This window comes from Berghia stephanieae, chromosome 2 (genome assembly GCF_034508935.2).
Source record: "Berghia stephanieae isolate SIO BIC M18660-M18661 chromosome 2, UCSD_Bste_1.3, whole genome shotgun sequence".
Taxonomy (NCBI): domain Eukaryota; kingdom Metazoa; phylum Mollusca; class Gastropoda; order Nudibranchia; family Aeolidiidae; genus Berghia; species Berghia stephanieae.
Window position 1 is genome coordinate 34,065,578 of NC_088361.1, and position 17,251 is coordinate 34,082,828.

Consider the following 17,251-nt stretch of genomic DNA (forward strand, 5'->3'; position numbering starts at 1 on the left):
GAGAACAGTTTTCTGTATTGAACGCTGTCTTTTGACGCAATAATAATTTTTAAAAAACAACTTGAGCTTTTATATAGAGCAATATCCACAAAACGTATTCAAACTGCTTTACAAGGGGTCCCGAGCCAACAGCAACGCTAAACTAACCATGTTAGACGAGACGTGACGCCTATTAGGCGAAATTGCAATTTTTGTCCGACAGAGATAACGTTATTAACGGCCAGGTACTCATTTTACACCTTTTCTAAGGACTCAACTATGCGCCGCTCAGGGCAGAACTCGAACCCAAGAGTGTCATACAACTAGACGCACATCGTGCATGTAAAAGCGCGGTCATTATATTATTACATTATAAAAGGAAAGAAGCAAGTTATCGCACTGACATAACTTAAGCACCACAAACTTAAAGGTGAATTTATCATCTTCAGTTTTTGCACGTAAAATGACGCCCGTTGAACATCTCATCTTCTTCTTAAATCAAAAATATTACTATGATCAACTCAAGCCACTGGTCGGTCGGTAACCTTCCAATCTATACTTGTCTGGAAGTAAACTAGACTTTTTATCTGACTTCTCGACCTAAACATGCTCGATACAGTAAAGTGCACGGTGCTTACCTTGTCGTATGACACTCGCTTTCGGATCGGAAGGTCCTGGGTTCGAGCCTCTTTCGGCGAATAGTTAGAGTACTTGGAAAAGATTCTATACTCACATTCTCTCACCGTACTCAAGTTAAAATGAGTCCCTGGTCGTCAACAGCGTTGTCTCCTATCGCCTAACAGGCTTCATGTCTCGTTCTTTATGTTACGTGTTGTTCTTGGTAAGGGACTCTTACTTTGTAAATCGCGTTGAGCACGTTTAGTGGGTATTGGCTCTATATAAAAATTCAACTTTTTAATTTTTTTTTATAAGACAATTATGCAGTAAAATGACAAAATGCTTTATTTTTTCATGATGATTTGGCAGAAAAACTTTTACTTCGTGTATGCGACATTTAAAACGATACAAAATTCTTCAACATTAAAATCTCGGAGAATTAAAACAAATCACAAATTTAAGATATTTTGAGATGTGGGGGTTCATGTTAACCTGCTGATAAATGAGGTAAAAATTAGTTGGTTTTTTTTCTAGTCAAAGTGAGAAGAATGGCATTTTTGTCAGTGTACAGAGAATTTGTAGGCCTCAAGAATTGCATAACAAATCTCATAAAAGTACTAGTACTGTTACAATGTCCGTCAATGCTTATAGCGAACGAAGTGTAGTTACTCATTCATCCCTGAGTTGAATGGGGTAATGTGTGTGTGTGTAATACAACGTGCTACCATTGTCACCGATTGGGTCACTGACCACGCTCAGCATTGCTTGACTCTGTTACGAGACTACACGCCGTATAGCCGAGCCGCTAATAATCTCTGAACTATTCAATTAGACTGGAAGTGGTTTATGTAGAACAAATAGCAGTTTCAATAACTAATAAAAGATGGAATAAATACATTTTTAAAATGAAATAAAATCCTAACATATAACAACAAACAAACAAATAAACAAACAGACAAACAAATAAACGAAGAAACAAACAAAACAAATGGAGTTGATATCAAATCGAATATTATCACCGTCATCATTTATAGTAATAATACGCCTCCTATCCCCCATGCAAGATCGATAAAGTTGCTAGAGGAACCGACGAGAGTTCTGGGTTGCTGCAATATTAAATTGTGGGTTGTGGGAACCAAAATGACAAGGGAGGAGAGGGAGAGGATTGAAACAGGGTGTTGGGAGTTGAGTGGTGGTGGTCGTGGAATAGCTGGCATTCAGGATTGTCGGGTAGTTTTTGTAAAAAAAAAAAAAAAAATCCAAAATAAGGCAAAGAAAAAATCCAAATATTGTATATCAAACAGTGATTGAGTGGTTGGGTCTGTAAGATCTGGTGGAAAGTACATTGCGATGGACGCGTTAGATTAGCGATCTATCCAAAGGGTAACAATCAATTGAAACTGTCGAAATAATGCTTAAGAAATTGGTACAAAATCTGGCTCAATGGGTCCTTTGACGCTAAAGGAATACTATTAAATAAGTTGTCCCTTAGAACCATAAGGCAAAAGGAACCGGAGTTTTTAATTTCTTACTACCTTTTGATAAGACGCCGGTTCATCGCTGTCTATATGCAGAAATGAACAAAGTATCATGATAGAGGGAAATCCTAATTTCCATTGGAAAGCCCTACATTAATAACCCTGTCTCAAACGTCCATATATAACAGAATAAAATGTAATGGAAGCATCAATTTAATTTACATCTGTCTTCATGAATTAATTTGAAAATTCCAATTTATTAGTGATAATGAATGTTTTTGAAGATGTATATTTCATTGAAAGATGACGAAATGGATTTGATTGAGGGTAAGAATAAATGATTTTTTACACTCTTGCGATTTGGAATTCGAACTCTGTTCCCAACGCGCATTCGCAAGCTCGTGCAGTGGTTGGGAACACGTCCGGAATTTCCAAAAAGCAAGAATGTACTTAAAAATCGTATATTATTCGTTGGATGAAAATCAAACCTTGCATGAAAAGGGTTATTGATATTAGTGGAATAGCGTCACTGATTGACCAGTGGACAGTGTCCATTCTTCTACTTCCTGTCATTGTGTCAGTTTTACCCATTCTCGTGTGACAAGAGTTCTGCCAATCCTCAGACCCCCCCCCCCCCCCCCCCCCCACCAAACCCCTCTCTCCTTCTTTCTTTCTATCTTAGTCTTTCAATTTCACTCATTCTTATCCAGTCTCATTCCCCTCCCCCTCTCTCTGGCATAAGAAAAATACCAAAATTTTTTTTTTTTTTAAATGGGCGCGTGGATACACACAACGAGGTCAGGATAGACATAAAAACAAACAAATACAAACAAAACGAAAATAGCGGAAAAAACCCCCAAAAAACAAAACAGAACAAAACAACCCCCCCCCCCCACCTTAAAAAAAAAAACAACTTCAAACATCAAAATCAAAATCAAACCGATGATTTCCAATCATTTCCACACTACACTGCCGTGCTCTGAAAAAAAAAAAAAACAACCCAAAAACATGCATTAAAAAAGTTAGCCAGCACACTCGTCCTTCAAACATTGATCGATTAAAATGACTCCCATATTGGCAAATTCACTCAAACCCGGGACTTCACGAAGTCTCAGGGAGGGTCATTTTCATACATCTAAATTGGAAGGACGATTTTCGAGGACAAAATGTTTAATTCGTGTTTATCCAGAGTAGGGTAGTCCAGACTTTGCCGTCGTGGGAACATCTTGTATTTCATGACAAATTAGGCCTACACAACTTAATAAAATGGCTCCATACTTGGCAAAACAGTCTTAAACAGGAGACTTAAACTACGAAAATAAAAAAAAAAGTTGCTAATTCTAAACAAGTCTCAGATAAGCGACTTTTTGACTATCTATGGATCACTTGAGTCAAACCCATTGATGGATGAAGTAAAATATTTCTGAAAAAAAAAATGCAATTAGGCGTTTTGTTTAGTGTACGATAGAAAACACCTGCCTTGACTATTATAGAATCGTTATTCCAGTTGGAATGAGAAAAGGTAAACGTTTACAAATCTTTTCCTTTAAAAAAATGAAAATAATTAGATAAAATAAATAAATAAATATGGATCAGTAGAGAAATAAATAGTTTAAAGTTTTTTTTGTTTTTTTTTTTTGTTTTTTTTTTTGTAAAGTAGGAATTTATTTGAATTGATCGTTATAAAATGATGTAAACATTATTGGACAAATTTTGTGCCAATTTTTGTTGTTGTCAGATTTGTAAATAAGTACACGTCGGCCCATACCAGAAAGGTTGATCACTCTCCTATAGGTCGGTCTAGGTTGATGAATTTGAAGGTGAAAAATGAACGGAAAATGGAAAAAACACGAATGGGTAACAACAGCGAAAAGAGATCAAAATGCAACGAGCCATTAAAAAGATAGGAAGTTTTTCAGTTGTCAGAACCACCAGGCATAAAAGACGGTGATTAAACAGGTTTTGGTTGCGCAGAGGCGATCATAACTATTGTACCTTTTTTGTTTTAGGATGGAAAAATTAGAAGAAGAAGATGAAGAAGAAAAAGAAGAAGAAGAAGAAGAAGAAGAAGAAGAAGAAGAAGAAGAAGAAGAAGAAGAAGAAGAAGAAGAAGAAGAAGAAGAAGAAGAAGAAGAAGAAGAAGGTGGAAGTAGAGGAGGTAGATGAGGAGATAGACGAGAAGGAGCAGGGCAATCAAATTGGCGTCGAAATAAATAAATCGAATCAGGGTAAATCAATGAAAAGGGTAAAATAAGGGGGGGGGGGGGGGGGGGGGGGGGGGGGGGGGGAGGGGGGAAGGGGTGAATACGGTAAAAAGAGGAAACTATAAAGCGATGGAGGGAAAACATCCCGTAAAGCTGATTCCATTCATGGGATTCGCATATCAGAAATCCCCCCCCCCCCCCCCCCCCCCTTTTTTTTTTTTTCCAACCACCACCAATGTATCGATAATAAAGGTTGTGATTACACAGAGACGAAGCAGTTACTCTAATGGCAGTAGTAGCAGTAGCAGTTGTGGCGTAGCCTCACAACATTAACGGTCATAATCTTTCGCCTCACACTAATAATTCTAGACTGGATCTTAGAGATTTCATCACGTTATGCCAGACTCTAATAAGCAGGCTCAATTCACCCCCCCCCCCCCCCCCCCCACCCCTCGATCCAACCTCTCCAATTCCCTCCCTACCACCCCCCCCCCTCCCCCCGACCCATTCAGTTTGTGACTTCGCTGTGGAAAATCCACTGGGTGTAGTACGCCGTGTTTTGGATTTACCAGATTGTCGATGATTCTTGTGTTGAGTTTCGATTGGAGCTGGACGTAAACATTGGATTATCTTTTGATTTTGTGCTTGTGTTTGGAATACTACTATCTAATATATCGTGTTGTGTATTGATCCTTCGGGAGATATTATAAACACGGGAGTTATCTTTTGTTGAGTTCGTGTTTTGGTACTATACTGTTTAACGTGATATATTTTGTGAGTATAGGAATCCTCTGTATACCTTAATGAAATAATTAGCCCTGCAGTTTTTGGGGGTTTTTGTTGTTGACGTATTCTGTTTTATGTTGACAGGGCGTTGTCTTGTTTCGGTCCGTGAACTTGGAACGACTTCCTCATAAAGAGATCAGGATGATTTTTGGATGATTTTAAATCGAAGTTTTAAGCTATGTTTACTTTTTTTCTGGACACTTAACGGTTGTTGTTTTTTTTGTTGTTGCTGCAAATGCGGCAGTTTGTGTGTGTGTGTGTGTGTGTGTGTATGTGTGTAAAGAGCTAAGAACCTTTATTTAGATTAGACACCACATCAATGTCTGTTATTATAATAATGTTACCAATATTATATTAATATGAGCTATTAACGCCTATGCCATATTATTACAACGTTAATCTATAGCACAACTACTCATAATTGTGAGCCAGCGGCCCAATGTCGGAGTAATATCGGTGCATACAATTGAATTTGTAGTCAAAATTATACAACGTTGATCAATTTGATGTCTTTCTTTAGGTAGAATAACTATAGTATCATAGCATAAAAGCCAACAATTACATAATACTGTTCAATTTATCTTTAAATTCACTACTTGGCATCCGCCCCACTCAATCATAAACCAGCTATGTGGCCTAGTGGTATGACAATCGCTTTCGGATCGGAAGGTCCTGGGTTCGAGCCTCACTCGGCGCATAGTTAAGTCATTGCTCAGCAACATGGTCAGTGTCTCGAGTACATGAATAAAAAATCCCCATAGATCATCCCTATTTTTTAGAGGCAAAGTGTCGAAGGTCAAGGGCAAACGAAGTAGGACAGCCAATCAAAAGGTTTATTCAGGCATTTGGCCAATACAAATACTCACTTTACTATTTGTACATAATAAAATAATAACACCAACAGAACCTACAAGATCATAAAATAAACATTTTGAAAAAAAGCTGTTTTGAGAATACATTAAATAGAAGCATCAGCCGTGCAAAATGAACAATAAATAAAATACTGAACGTTACCCAAATCAATTCATTAGATTATTTTTTTAAAATCTCCACAAATTTTCAAACGTACAGACAGATTACAGGCCATGCACTCTTTGCCCTTTACCTTTTCTACTAACATATCACTGTGATCCCCTACTCCCCCCCCCCCCCCCTCCCCACCCTCTCTCTCTCTCTCTCTCTCCCTCTCTCTCTCTCTCTCTCTCTCTACCTATCCTTCCTATTCATATATCCTCCAGAGAGTCTTCCTATTTTACATCATTTTCAATTACACATTTTGAAAGAAGACATTTCTTTAAATATGAAAACCCCACAATAATTGGAGAAAGTCTTGATATATTGTTTTCTGAAATTGAAATCTTATAAGGCAAATTAATTGAATTCATGGTCAAAATGACCCCAGGTGAAAATTATGTATTAAAATACTCCATCAATTACATTTGTCCACCTCCTCTCTTCACTTTATTTTATCATCCTGTTCTTTCATTCTTTACATCGTCTATACCTCTCTGTGTATGGTTTACCTATATTAACCCGTTAATTGTCGTACTCTGTAAAAAAACGTATTTAAAAATTTGGTCAGAGAACTCGTCCTTCAAATATTAAGCGATTTAAATGATCTTCACCTTGGCAAAATCTCTCAAACCAGGCTTGAGAGATTTTGCATAGATGAGGGTAATTTAAATCGACCGATAGTTGAAGGACGAGATTTGTGGCCAAAGTTTTAAATAAGTATTTTTCCAGAGTACGGCAGTATGGTAAAAGTTGAGATTAATCCATCCCATCCATCTTGATTCGTTTCCTTCCAACTACGTGATCTATTTATTTCTGTCCTGAACGTTTAGACAATCCACGGTCCCAAAACAATTGAAGGATGAATGTTCCAGGCTTGATAGATTTTGCCAAGATGAGGGTCATTTAAATCGACCGATAGTTATCTATATAGGCCCAAAACAATTGAAGGAATGAATGTGTCTATCGTTTTCTCTTCTTACGTAGCCAGTCAAGTCCATTCCCATAGTACGTGTACTTCACCCCTCATGCATAGCGAGCTCAGATAATTCCACGTCCAATCGCTGTGACGATGACGATGGTGCCATAATAATAATAATAATAATAATAATAATAATAATAATAATAATAATAATAATAATAATAATAATAATAATAATAATAATCTTTTTTATTTCTTCAAATTGAAAACCTCGGATGAATTAATAAGAACAAAAACACCATGACAGAAATGATGAAAGACCAATTAAATGATAGTAATGACAAAACTCCAGTGTCATATACCCCAATACCGGCAGAGTTCGAGTTAACCTAAGATCTTACCCTATCTTATGACAGAAGTGCGTATAAATATGCGACTCGGGGTTTGATAAAACGCACTTCTTTCTTGATGAAAACAATTAGGTCTAGGTCTGTAGCTTATAACCAGATTAATAATGGAAGAAACTGTGATTTGAATTATAAACCGAATTTGGCTGTTAAATGATTAATTCTATCAGTTTAAAATTTCAGCCAGGCCGACAGATAATCAGGGAACTCAAATATCCTTTTTTGCTAGAAAGAATTCCAATTCAACTGTTGACAGGGACACATCGAGAGAGCTCTGTCTTGATTTGACAAAACAATTCATCCTTTTGGATAAAAAACTCATATTTAAAAAAAAACCGATTGATTAACATGACCCCCAACTTGTCAAAAAGCATCCAATCGACGCTTACTTATGTGCAGGTCTGATAACCCAAATTGTGTTATGGGCTCATTGTTGTAATTGAAATACTTTCAAGCCAACGCAAAATGGTGTTCGTTACAACAATGCTAAACCAAGCGTACCGTTATATCAGATCTTCAAAAAGTCTCCAACCCTTGATTTCCCAGAGGCATTGGGTTTGGGAGATTTCGACAAGTTAAAAGTTTCTTGACCAAAAATGGAAATAAAATGTATTTTGTCAGAATGCGGGAAAAGTAATAGATTCGAGGTTGAGAAAACAATCTGGTGATCTAACGGCTAACCATAGACTTTGGAAGAGGGAAAGTGGAGCAAATCAGGTACACGAACAGCAACGGTGGACCTCAACAGAATAGATAATCCACGGAAACAAAGTAATACACATTCTATCTATTATAAAACATTTCTGCTATATCTTAATATGAGCCAGTCATCCAGCTTGTCTTGTAGATAGGGGAACCCATAATGATTCTCATACCGAATGTTACACACTTAAATTCTAAAATAATCACGTGACTCATCCACCTCACAATAGGCAATCACATTTGTTTAAATACACGGCTCGAAAGTTCTGTAGATGCAGACTATTATCAAAATGATGGTAGTTAAGGTAAATGGAGGAGAGAAAATCGTAATTTATTATTTACAATATTGACTTAAGCCGCAATTCACAGCATTATAAAGATAAGAGGAAATTATATATTTAAAAAAATGCAGATAGACCAATACAGATAGACCACTGCCTTTATAATAAACGTACACATTTCCATTACATATTTCAATAGTATGTATCTGGCAATGAGGATTGTGATATGGAACTTCCGTGTCAATTTATTTCTGGCTGCCGCCTTATTTTGATCAAGACTTCACCGTCTTTACAAGACACTTTTTTTTTCATGTTGTCCGGAATTTTTAAACTTCAAATATCGACATAATTTGAGATGTCCTCACCTTGTAAAGAGGCTTGAAACCTGAGTTTCAATGAAGTGTCCAGTTTGAAATGGGAAATATTCAGGAAATGTTTTATGGCCAAAAAGGATAAAATGTGTTTCGTCAATGATCAGCAAATTTGGCCCCAGTTTGACTTTGGCCAAAAAGCTTATCAAGGTCGCTGGCGGTGATATGCTATAGAGTGCGTACAGGTTTCTATTAAACTTTATCTGCTGTTTCCGCCTCCATCACATCCTTTTTGGCAATCTAATCAAATTAAAAATAAACGCTCGTATTTGAATCCAATTAAAACCTTAAAGCTTTGAGATAATGGTGCCAACCAGAGTTGATATACTGTAAATCTTTAATATATCGCCATTCTAGTTTTATATTATCTTTAATATAGAGGAATATCCACTGAATGTGTGGCTATGTGGTTAAGTGGTATGAGACTCACCTTCGGACCGGAAGGTCCAGGGTTCGAATCCCGTTCTGAGCGTTGCATAGTTGAGTCGTTGGAAAAGGCTCTCTAATGAGTATCTTGCCGTTAACAATGTTGTCTCTGTCGGAGAAAATGTAATACCGCCTAACAAGGCGTCATGTCTCGTATTACATGTTAAGTGTTGCTGTTGGCTAGGAACCTATTGTAAAGCGCTTTGAGCAAGTTTAGTGGATACTGCACAAGCTCATGTTTTTTGGGATTTTTTTGTTTCAAAAAATTGTTCTCAACGCACTTTCATGAGAATCCAAGCCAAGAGTAAGATTGGACATAACACTATGTAGCCTGAGACTTTCACTATGAGTCCATAATGCATTTATTCTATATCTTGTTAAAAGCGAGAAAATGTGAACAAAGAGTCTTTTTCCAAAGATTTGATTTTGCGTCGTCTAAAGCAGGATTCAAATCTTCAACCCGAATGCCGCGAACCGAGTGTAATCCTTCAAAACCACAAAGCCGCCCTTCACCAACTGTCTTAAATCCATTTGACCATAAAGTAACAATTTGTTATGTTTGGTTGTTTATAAAGACAAGTGGGCATTCCCGCACTATATAAAGATTTTCTAAAAATACCCCGGGCGCCATTTTATTTCTTTTTTACTGCATTTTACCTTTTAAAAAAATGATTTAAAGGTCATTCACGTTTTAAAATTAAAAGGGCTAACATGGCACCAAACACTTGGCTTGGACATTATTTTAAGCGAGGGAGAGAAAGCAAATGAGTTTTGAAAAAAGGATATGATAGCCCAAATCATGTCTTAAAACCGTGCATTTACCCCGGTGGGATTCGATTTTATCACTCTGACCTGACATCAAATCTTACCGTTTTCACAAAGAGCACAAAAATGTGTGCTAGAAGATCATTAACAAAGGCGCGACGCTCGCTGTCTACATGTGTCTGTCTTTGAGAAAACGGCTAGGCCTATAGCTAGAAACTCTGGTATTAATATGACCAAAGCAATAATTCTTCCCCATCCAAGTCTTTCGGTCCTTAAATTCCTATTATCTGAGGAGGCTGACCACCCCTAGGCCATTACTCCTAGCTGGCTTTCTGCCTAAAATTTTTCTTCTTGATGTTCTCTTCCTCCTTCTCCTTCTTCTTCATCATCATCATCTTCTCCTTCTCTCCCTCTCTCTCTCTCTCTCTCTCTCCCTCTCTCTCTCTCTCTCTCTCTCTTCCTCCTCCTTCTTCTTCTCCAATCAGACTGAGTGTTACCGTCGATGTTGCATATCCAATTATAACCAAATGATAGATAATCGATCAGTATTTTTGAAAAAAAATATGCTTCGCCATTAACGAGTTAAAATGCATTTACACATAGAAAACAAGGGGTTCCATTAGCTAATTTGTGTTCTTACATTAAAGCACCACGACAAAATTGTATTAGGAAAACGCTAAGAAAAAAATATCGTTGGACGTCGGTCTCTCTCGATTCCTATCACACACACACACACACACACATACACACACAAATATATATATATATATATATATATATATATATATATATATATATATATATATATATATATATATATATATATCATATTCCGTTTCTTCGTAAAATCCATCTTGAAATCTCTTCGCATCGTTCTCACCATGGTTACATTCATACAACGGGTGAGGTTGAAGAAAACTCGCATGCATAAGACCCCCCCCCCCCCCCTCTTCTCTCTCCTCCCTCTTCCCACCCATATATTATTATGTAGAATGATTGATATAATATTTCTACTAGTCCAGCGATAACGTCGTTAGTCTTAGGTGGTCCGGAGAAGTAAAACATCACAGACAAAAAAAAAAAGATGAAGCGATTAGGAGATGAATATAGCTGTAACTTTGGAGCCTTGATCATAATTATTAAAACATTCGATGATTTAAAAAAACAAACAGAAAGAAAGAAAGAAAGAGAGAGAGAGAGAGAGAGAGAGAGAGAGAGAGAGAGAGAGAGAGAGAGAGAGAGAGAGAGAGAGAGAGAGAGAGAGTTTGTGGGAAATATGATGAGAGATACAGTTCGTTTATCTCTCAAGTCTTTTACAAAAGCAACATCAATTGAATACAAAATTCTCTGATATATAAGCAGAAGACTGATTAATATTTCTGATATCTATAATAAAGATGGCGGTAAACCCTCAAGATACAAGCCTGTCGTTCATTAACAAACGCATTTAATTTTTTTTTTCTTCAGAGTAACAAGAAAACTTTTAATCCAAAAATCCATCGACAAAGACGACTTTAAATGTTGAAAACATGACACTTCTTCTAAAAATTCTCAGATTTATGACAAGATTTGGACCACCGTAACCGATCGATTGAAAAAGTTCAACATGTTTGACCAAAAGGGGAAACATGTGTTTTGTCGGTGTGCGACAATAGAGCTCCATCGATTTTCATCATAGACTGTTTCGAAATAAAGGAGAAAGAGAGCGGGAAAGGGAAGAAGGAAACCTCTACCTATTTTATTCATATTATCCAACCAATTTAATTGATTTATTTTATTAACAGATTGCATGCAACTGGTATCTCTTTGTTCAGTACTACAGTGGCAGGTCGTTGTAATCCTTGAATTCTTTTTTTTTTTTTTAAATCTGAGTTTAAAATTCAAATTTTAGACTCAAATACGAAAGAATCTCTTCGTGTCTTTGCACACACACACACACATACACACGCACACACACACACACACGCACACACCCACAAAACTTTTGGCTTAAATCTAAACAAATTGACGGCCATTGTATGATAGTGTAAATAAAAAATTCAATATGGTAACTTTTAAATGAAACAATGCGAGAGAATTCCACCGATTTATGTTAAGGAGCAATGTGTGCCAATGAATTGAATTTAAAAATATCACAAAAAAAACCCATCAACAATAAATAAATAAATAAATATATAAATAAATAAATAAATAAATAAATAAATCCAATCACTCTTACCCATTCGGTCACTGACCACGACCATCGTAGCCTGAATTTTGTTACAAAGCGAGACGCCACACTATTGAGCCACTGCGCCAATTATAATTTTACAACACCACGCTTCAGACATCAGCATCCTACCATTTCTTTCTTACCTTGAATTTTATCATCTCAATAAACACATTAAAAAAAGGAATCAATACCAATTAGGAAACAAGAATCCCATCAAAATGTCTGACACTAACCATGCATGACGTTAAAATGGTTTAAATGCCCCCCCCCCCCCCCCACACACACACATACGCACACAACACCACCACTCAATCATCCTAACATTCTTTGCTAGCCTCGGATATTATCATCTAATCGGATGCTGCGTGGAAAAGGAACGATATTAAAAAAAAACAAACAAACCCCCCCCCCCCCCCCAAAAAAAAAAAAAAAAAAAAAAAACCAAAAAAAAAACCCAACAAAACAAACCAAATTTAATTGCTCTTTTTAAAACGGATTATAAACCATCTCAACGAATTTTCTCTAGCCATGGAGAGTTCTAGTCATTTTAAAAACTCAAACCAAATTCTAATTCCACTGGCGTCACCGAGCTACGGCTAAAGTGAATTACGGCAGAAAGCCATGGTAATCATAGCGAGATGATTACCGGGATTTGTCCAGACTAGTCCGATTCACGTCTTTATGATTTTTCATGTGCGTTTGTAGTTAATTTTTTTGGTGATACGATCGAGTTAAACGCAAAACTCCTTTCCACTGTTGTGTCCTTGGGTAATGTATTTTATAGATACTCATTACCCAATCGAATGTTTTTTTGTTTGTTTTAAAAAAAAAAAAATGAATAAAAAACAGTAATCCATACCATTTAGTACATAAGAATTCCATCATGTTTGACAAAACCAGTCATGACTTTAGACCGATTTTAAAGACCCCCACCCCGACACCAACGTAAACTGACAAAACGCGTCTTTTAATCTCATCTTGGTAGGATTTTTAAAAATTAGAAATTAATCGTAATGAACTAAAATGACCCCGATTGTCAGAAATTCATAAACCTAAGAATTATTTGAAGTGTATTATGTGGAACTTCTTGAAGTATCAGGTTTAACAAATGTTGACAAGTTGAGGGTTATCGATATTCGAAATAAGAAAATTCTGGTCCAACCAAACAAAAAAGTAATGTTGCCAGTGTAAGACAGCTCAATGTTCACAACTTGTAGTCCTTTCAATCTCCTGTCTGTTCCACAAACATCAACACCTCTAATTATCGAGATCGTTACTCTGTTGTGAGTACATGCGTGCTTGCATGTGAATTTGTGTGTGTGTGTGTGTGTGTGTGTGTGTGTGTGTGTGTGTGTGATTTAATAATCCGATGGGCCAAAAGTTATGATAGTCAACTCTTTACCTGTTGAATTCGATTTAATTCTTACTGGGGGCCCTTACAAAAGGAACGAAGACAAAGTGACGAGAATGTTCGTTTGATCGAAACACTGTTTTCTAAATATAAATATTTTTTTTTTCAATTTGTTTTATTCTCCCCTGGTGTATGACGTATGATGAAAAGGTATGGTCTTGAACTCCAAACGCACACACACAAAAAAAAAATAATTAAAAAAAAAAATTGAGCTTTATATAGTGCAATATCCACTAAATGTGCTCAAAGCGCTTTACAAGGGGTCCCTGGTCAACAGCAACATTTAACATTTAGGACGGGACATGGCGCCTGTTAGGCAATATTACAATTTTTCGGACAAAGACAACGCTGTTAACGGCCAGGTACTCATTTTACACATGAGTACGGTGAGAGAATGTGAGTAAAGAGCCTTTTCCAAGGACTCGACTCGAAGTGAATGAAACGACAGAGAGATAACTTTCTGCTTTTGATGTTCATTAAAAAAATAAAATATAATTCTGAGAGTACCAAAAAAAAAAAAAGAAAAAAAAAAAACGAAAAAAAAAAACAACATACCCCCCCCCCCCCCACAAACAAACAAACAAACAAATAAATAAAAAAAACCCACAAAACAGTAAACATCCCACACAGGCAATTTCAGAGAGAGTATATTAAAACGTTCATATGGCATACTGAGCAATTAATGCACTTAACATTTGTTACTCGACAGGTCAAACTGAAGTAATTTTTTTTTAAACATTTCAATCACCTGAAAAAGATGGAGGTAGGGTGACGGTCAAGTTAGTATAGACACTCTGGTACTAGTATTACCATAGCCGGGTCGAAAGAGAGAGAGAGAGATAGAGAGAGAGAGAGAGAGAGAGAGGAGAGAGAGAAAGAGAGAAAGAGAGAAAGAGAGAGAGAGAGAGAGAGAGAGAGAGAGAGAGAGAGAGAGAGAGAGAGAGCGCATTTATGTTTGATGTGTGTGTGTGTGTGTGAGTGTTTGTGTGTGTGTGTGTGTGTGACAGGGGAGAGAAGGCGAGAGAGAGAGAGAGAGAGAGAGAGGGGGGGGGGGGGAGGAATATAATATGTTATGAAATCACCCTTCGGACCCAAGTCCCTTGAAGCGAGTCAGCTGAGAGGTATGGTATTCAAAGCTTTGATGCTACAAGAGTCAAGGAACAACACCCACTTTCTTAAATCTTGTTTTCATTTAGTGATCGAACAATTGAAAATGAAAATCAATAAATCGATTAAAAAAAATAATTGGTTTTTGTTGACGATGGGTTTAGCGAAAGCGTCATGTGTCGAATTTTCTTTCTTTTTTATTTGTGTGTATGTGTGGTCTTTTCAAAGGTAACATTACATATATTCGATCTTTTGTAAAACACACATACATGATATGAACCTTCAAAGTTTTCAACTCTTATTACTGACTTTAACGGTATACAAATTGTATTCTACATTTAAAACATTTGTTTTAAAGTAAGACACTCAGTTGGTAGAGCACTCGCTTCACGGGCAAAGGGACCGAGATCGAATTCGAGTGAAGTCGACATTTATGGTTTTCTGAACCCCATCCCCTCTGTCCACCCAGTAATTATTGGGTAGCTGGGCCTGTTAGATCTGACAGAAAGTACTTTGCGATAGACTAGCGTCCTATCCAATGGGTACAAGCAATAATTGTCCGTTTCTTTCACAATATAGAGAAAAGGATAAACTCAGGCTCTATGGATCTGGTGGCTCTGAAGGACTACTTTATTTTAATGGCGCAGGGGAAAAGTCTTATCTCGAAATGTACTTCATTGTTCGTTTTGTTTTTCTTTAAAGCTTTAAATTGTTCATCCATACTTGGGAGTATGAGGGAATACGGAAAGTTCAGTTTTCACATAGAATGAATCAATCAATAAATACAGAAACGGCTATGTCGTGACAATCGCCTTCGGATCGGAGGGCCCTGGGTTCGAGTTCGGCTCTGAGCGGCACATCCGCGGCGCTGAGTCCTTTAAAAAAGGCTATGCACTCACTTTCTCTCACCATACTCAGGTGTATATTGACTACCTGGCAGTTAACAATGTTGACTCTGTCCAATAAATAAAAATAGTAATATCCCCTAAAATGCGCCATGTTTCGTCTTATATGTTCAATGCTGCTCTTCGCTAGGGACCCCCACCCCAGTAAAGCGCTTTGAGCACGTTTAATTTATATTGCGCTATATAAAAGTCCAAGTTTACAAACAAATGAAAGACCGAAATAATTGTTGTGTTTTTTGTTTTTAAAGGATTTACTGCGCTTGCAACACATTGAAATATTATAATATCATCAAACGAAAATTCATACTAACGAATGAAAGATACATTCAAATATTATATATCCAAAGAAAAATAATAAGATGGAATAAACAACAATCAGATATCTGATGGTTGTTTGTTTTGGAGGTAAAGCATGTTATTCATCCTATATGAGAATGGAAAGGTATCCTTTGTTATCGTGTGGTCTGGGTTTAGCAGGGTGTAAGCCTAGACAACCTGTACGCATTTAGAGCCGGGCAGACATCTGTTGTCAGATAATCCAGTGATTACCCTTGGATCTGTAGGCAATGTCAAAAGTCTAACTGTGAGAACTATTTTCTTTCATCTATAATGAATTATGCATCATCGTTATAGTCGTTGGCGTCGTCATTATCATCGACACCACCATCGTATCTATTATAATTATCATCATAATCATCGATCTTCATCATCATCATCACCATCATAATATTTATAATAATCATCATCAATTGATAATTGGGAAACCCGAAAAGTCCAAACTATTCGTGTTTAACAATTTAACTTAAGCGTATAATCAACTCCAGCATTCCATTCAATACAAATGAGGAACAAATACAACTAAAATTAAAATTGGAGAACCGCTATACGTGATATGAGCCATTGTGCTAATCAAATCTTTACCCACACGCCGCACTCTTACAGACGTGTTATGACAGAAAACTTTTACAATAAATATGATTTATTCCGCTTCCTAATCATCCGACCTAGACGCCTCGGCAGCCTCTCTAATCGTCTGTGTCAATTCCCTCTACAGCTCACGGTTCCTTGCCGTGGATGCTAATATCAGAAAATCTTTCCCCGATTTCAGCTCTTGGCTATTTTGGAGGACCTATAATAAGTCTCTATGATAAATATGGAGCAGATTAAAACAACCCCGAACCAGTAAAATAAAGTATTAAAAATGGCATTTATAAGAAGTGAAGATCCGAATTGTACTTTAAATTTAATTGACGAGTTGAGATGAGTTGGGAGTAATTACTACTACTACTACTACTACTACTACTACTACTACTACTACTACTACTACTACTGCTGCTGCTATTAAATCATTATTATTATTATTATTATTATTATTATTATTATTATTATTATTATTATTATTATTATTATTAATTATTATTATTATTATTATTATTATTATTATTATTATTATTATCATTATTATTATCATCATTATTATTATTATAAAAATATATATCAATTCTTACAAAGTGATAACAACTAAAATTTCACATCTCTGGTCACTGGTCTCCACTGGTTCGCCACATCATACCGCTTTTAATCGATGGGGCAAATAAAAACGAATTAAAAACTTAATGATCGAAATGAAAAATAAAATGTGTTTCATCGGTATATGGCACTTTTC

At 36.5% G+C, this 17,251-nt stretch overlaps 2 protein-coding genes across 4 annotated transcripts in view; one reads left to right on the forward strand and one right to left on the reverse strand.

Annotated features, from left to right (window-relative positions):
* Positions 1 to 17,251, reverse strand: part of LOC144964765 (zinc transporter ZIP13-like) — a 70,248-nt gene that overhangs the window by 24,059 nt on the left and 28,938 nt on the right. The window lies entirely within an intron of this gene.
* Positions 1 to 17,251, forward strand: part of LOC144964764 (uncharacterized) — an 86,534-nt gene that overhangs the window by 4,975 nt on the left and 64,308 nt on the right. The window contains exon 1 of one of the 2 annotated variants that reach the window (XM_078899359.1): positions 4,861 to 4,893. The exons of the other annotated variant lie outside the window; for it this stretch is intronic. The gene's annotated coding sequence lies outside the window, so the exon portion shown is untranslated. Of the gene's footprint in view, positions 1 to 4,860; positions 4,894 to 17,251 lie in introns of those variants that run through there. 2 annotated transcript variants of the gene reach the window in all.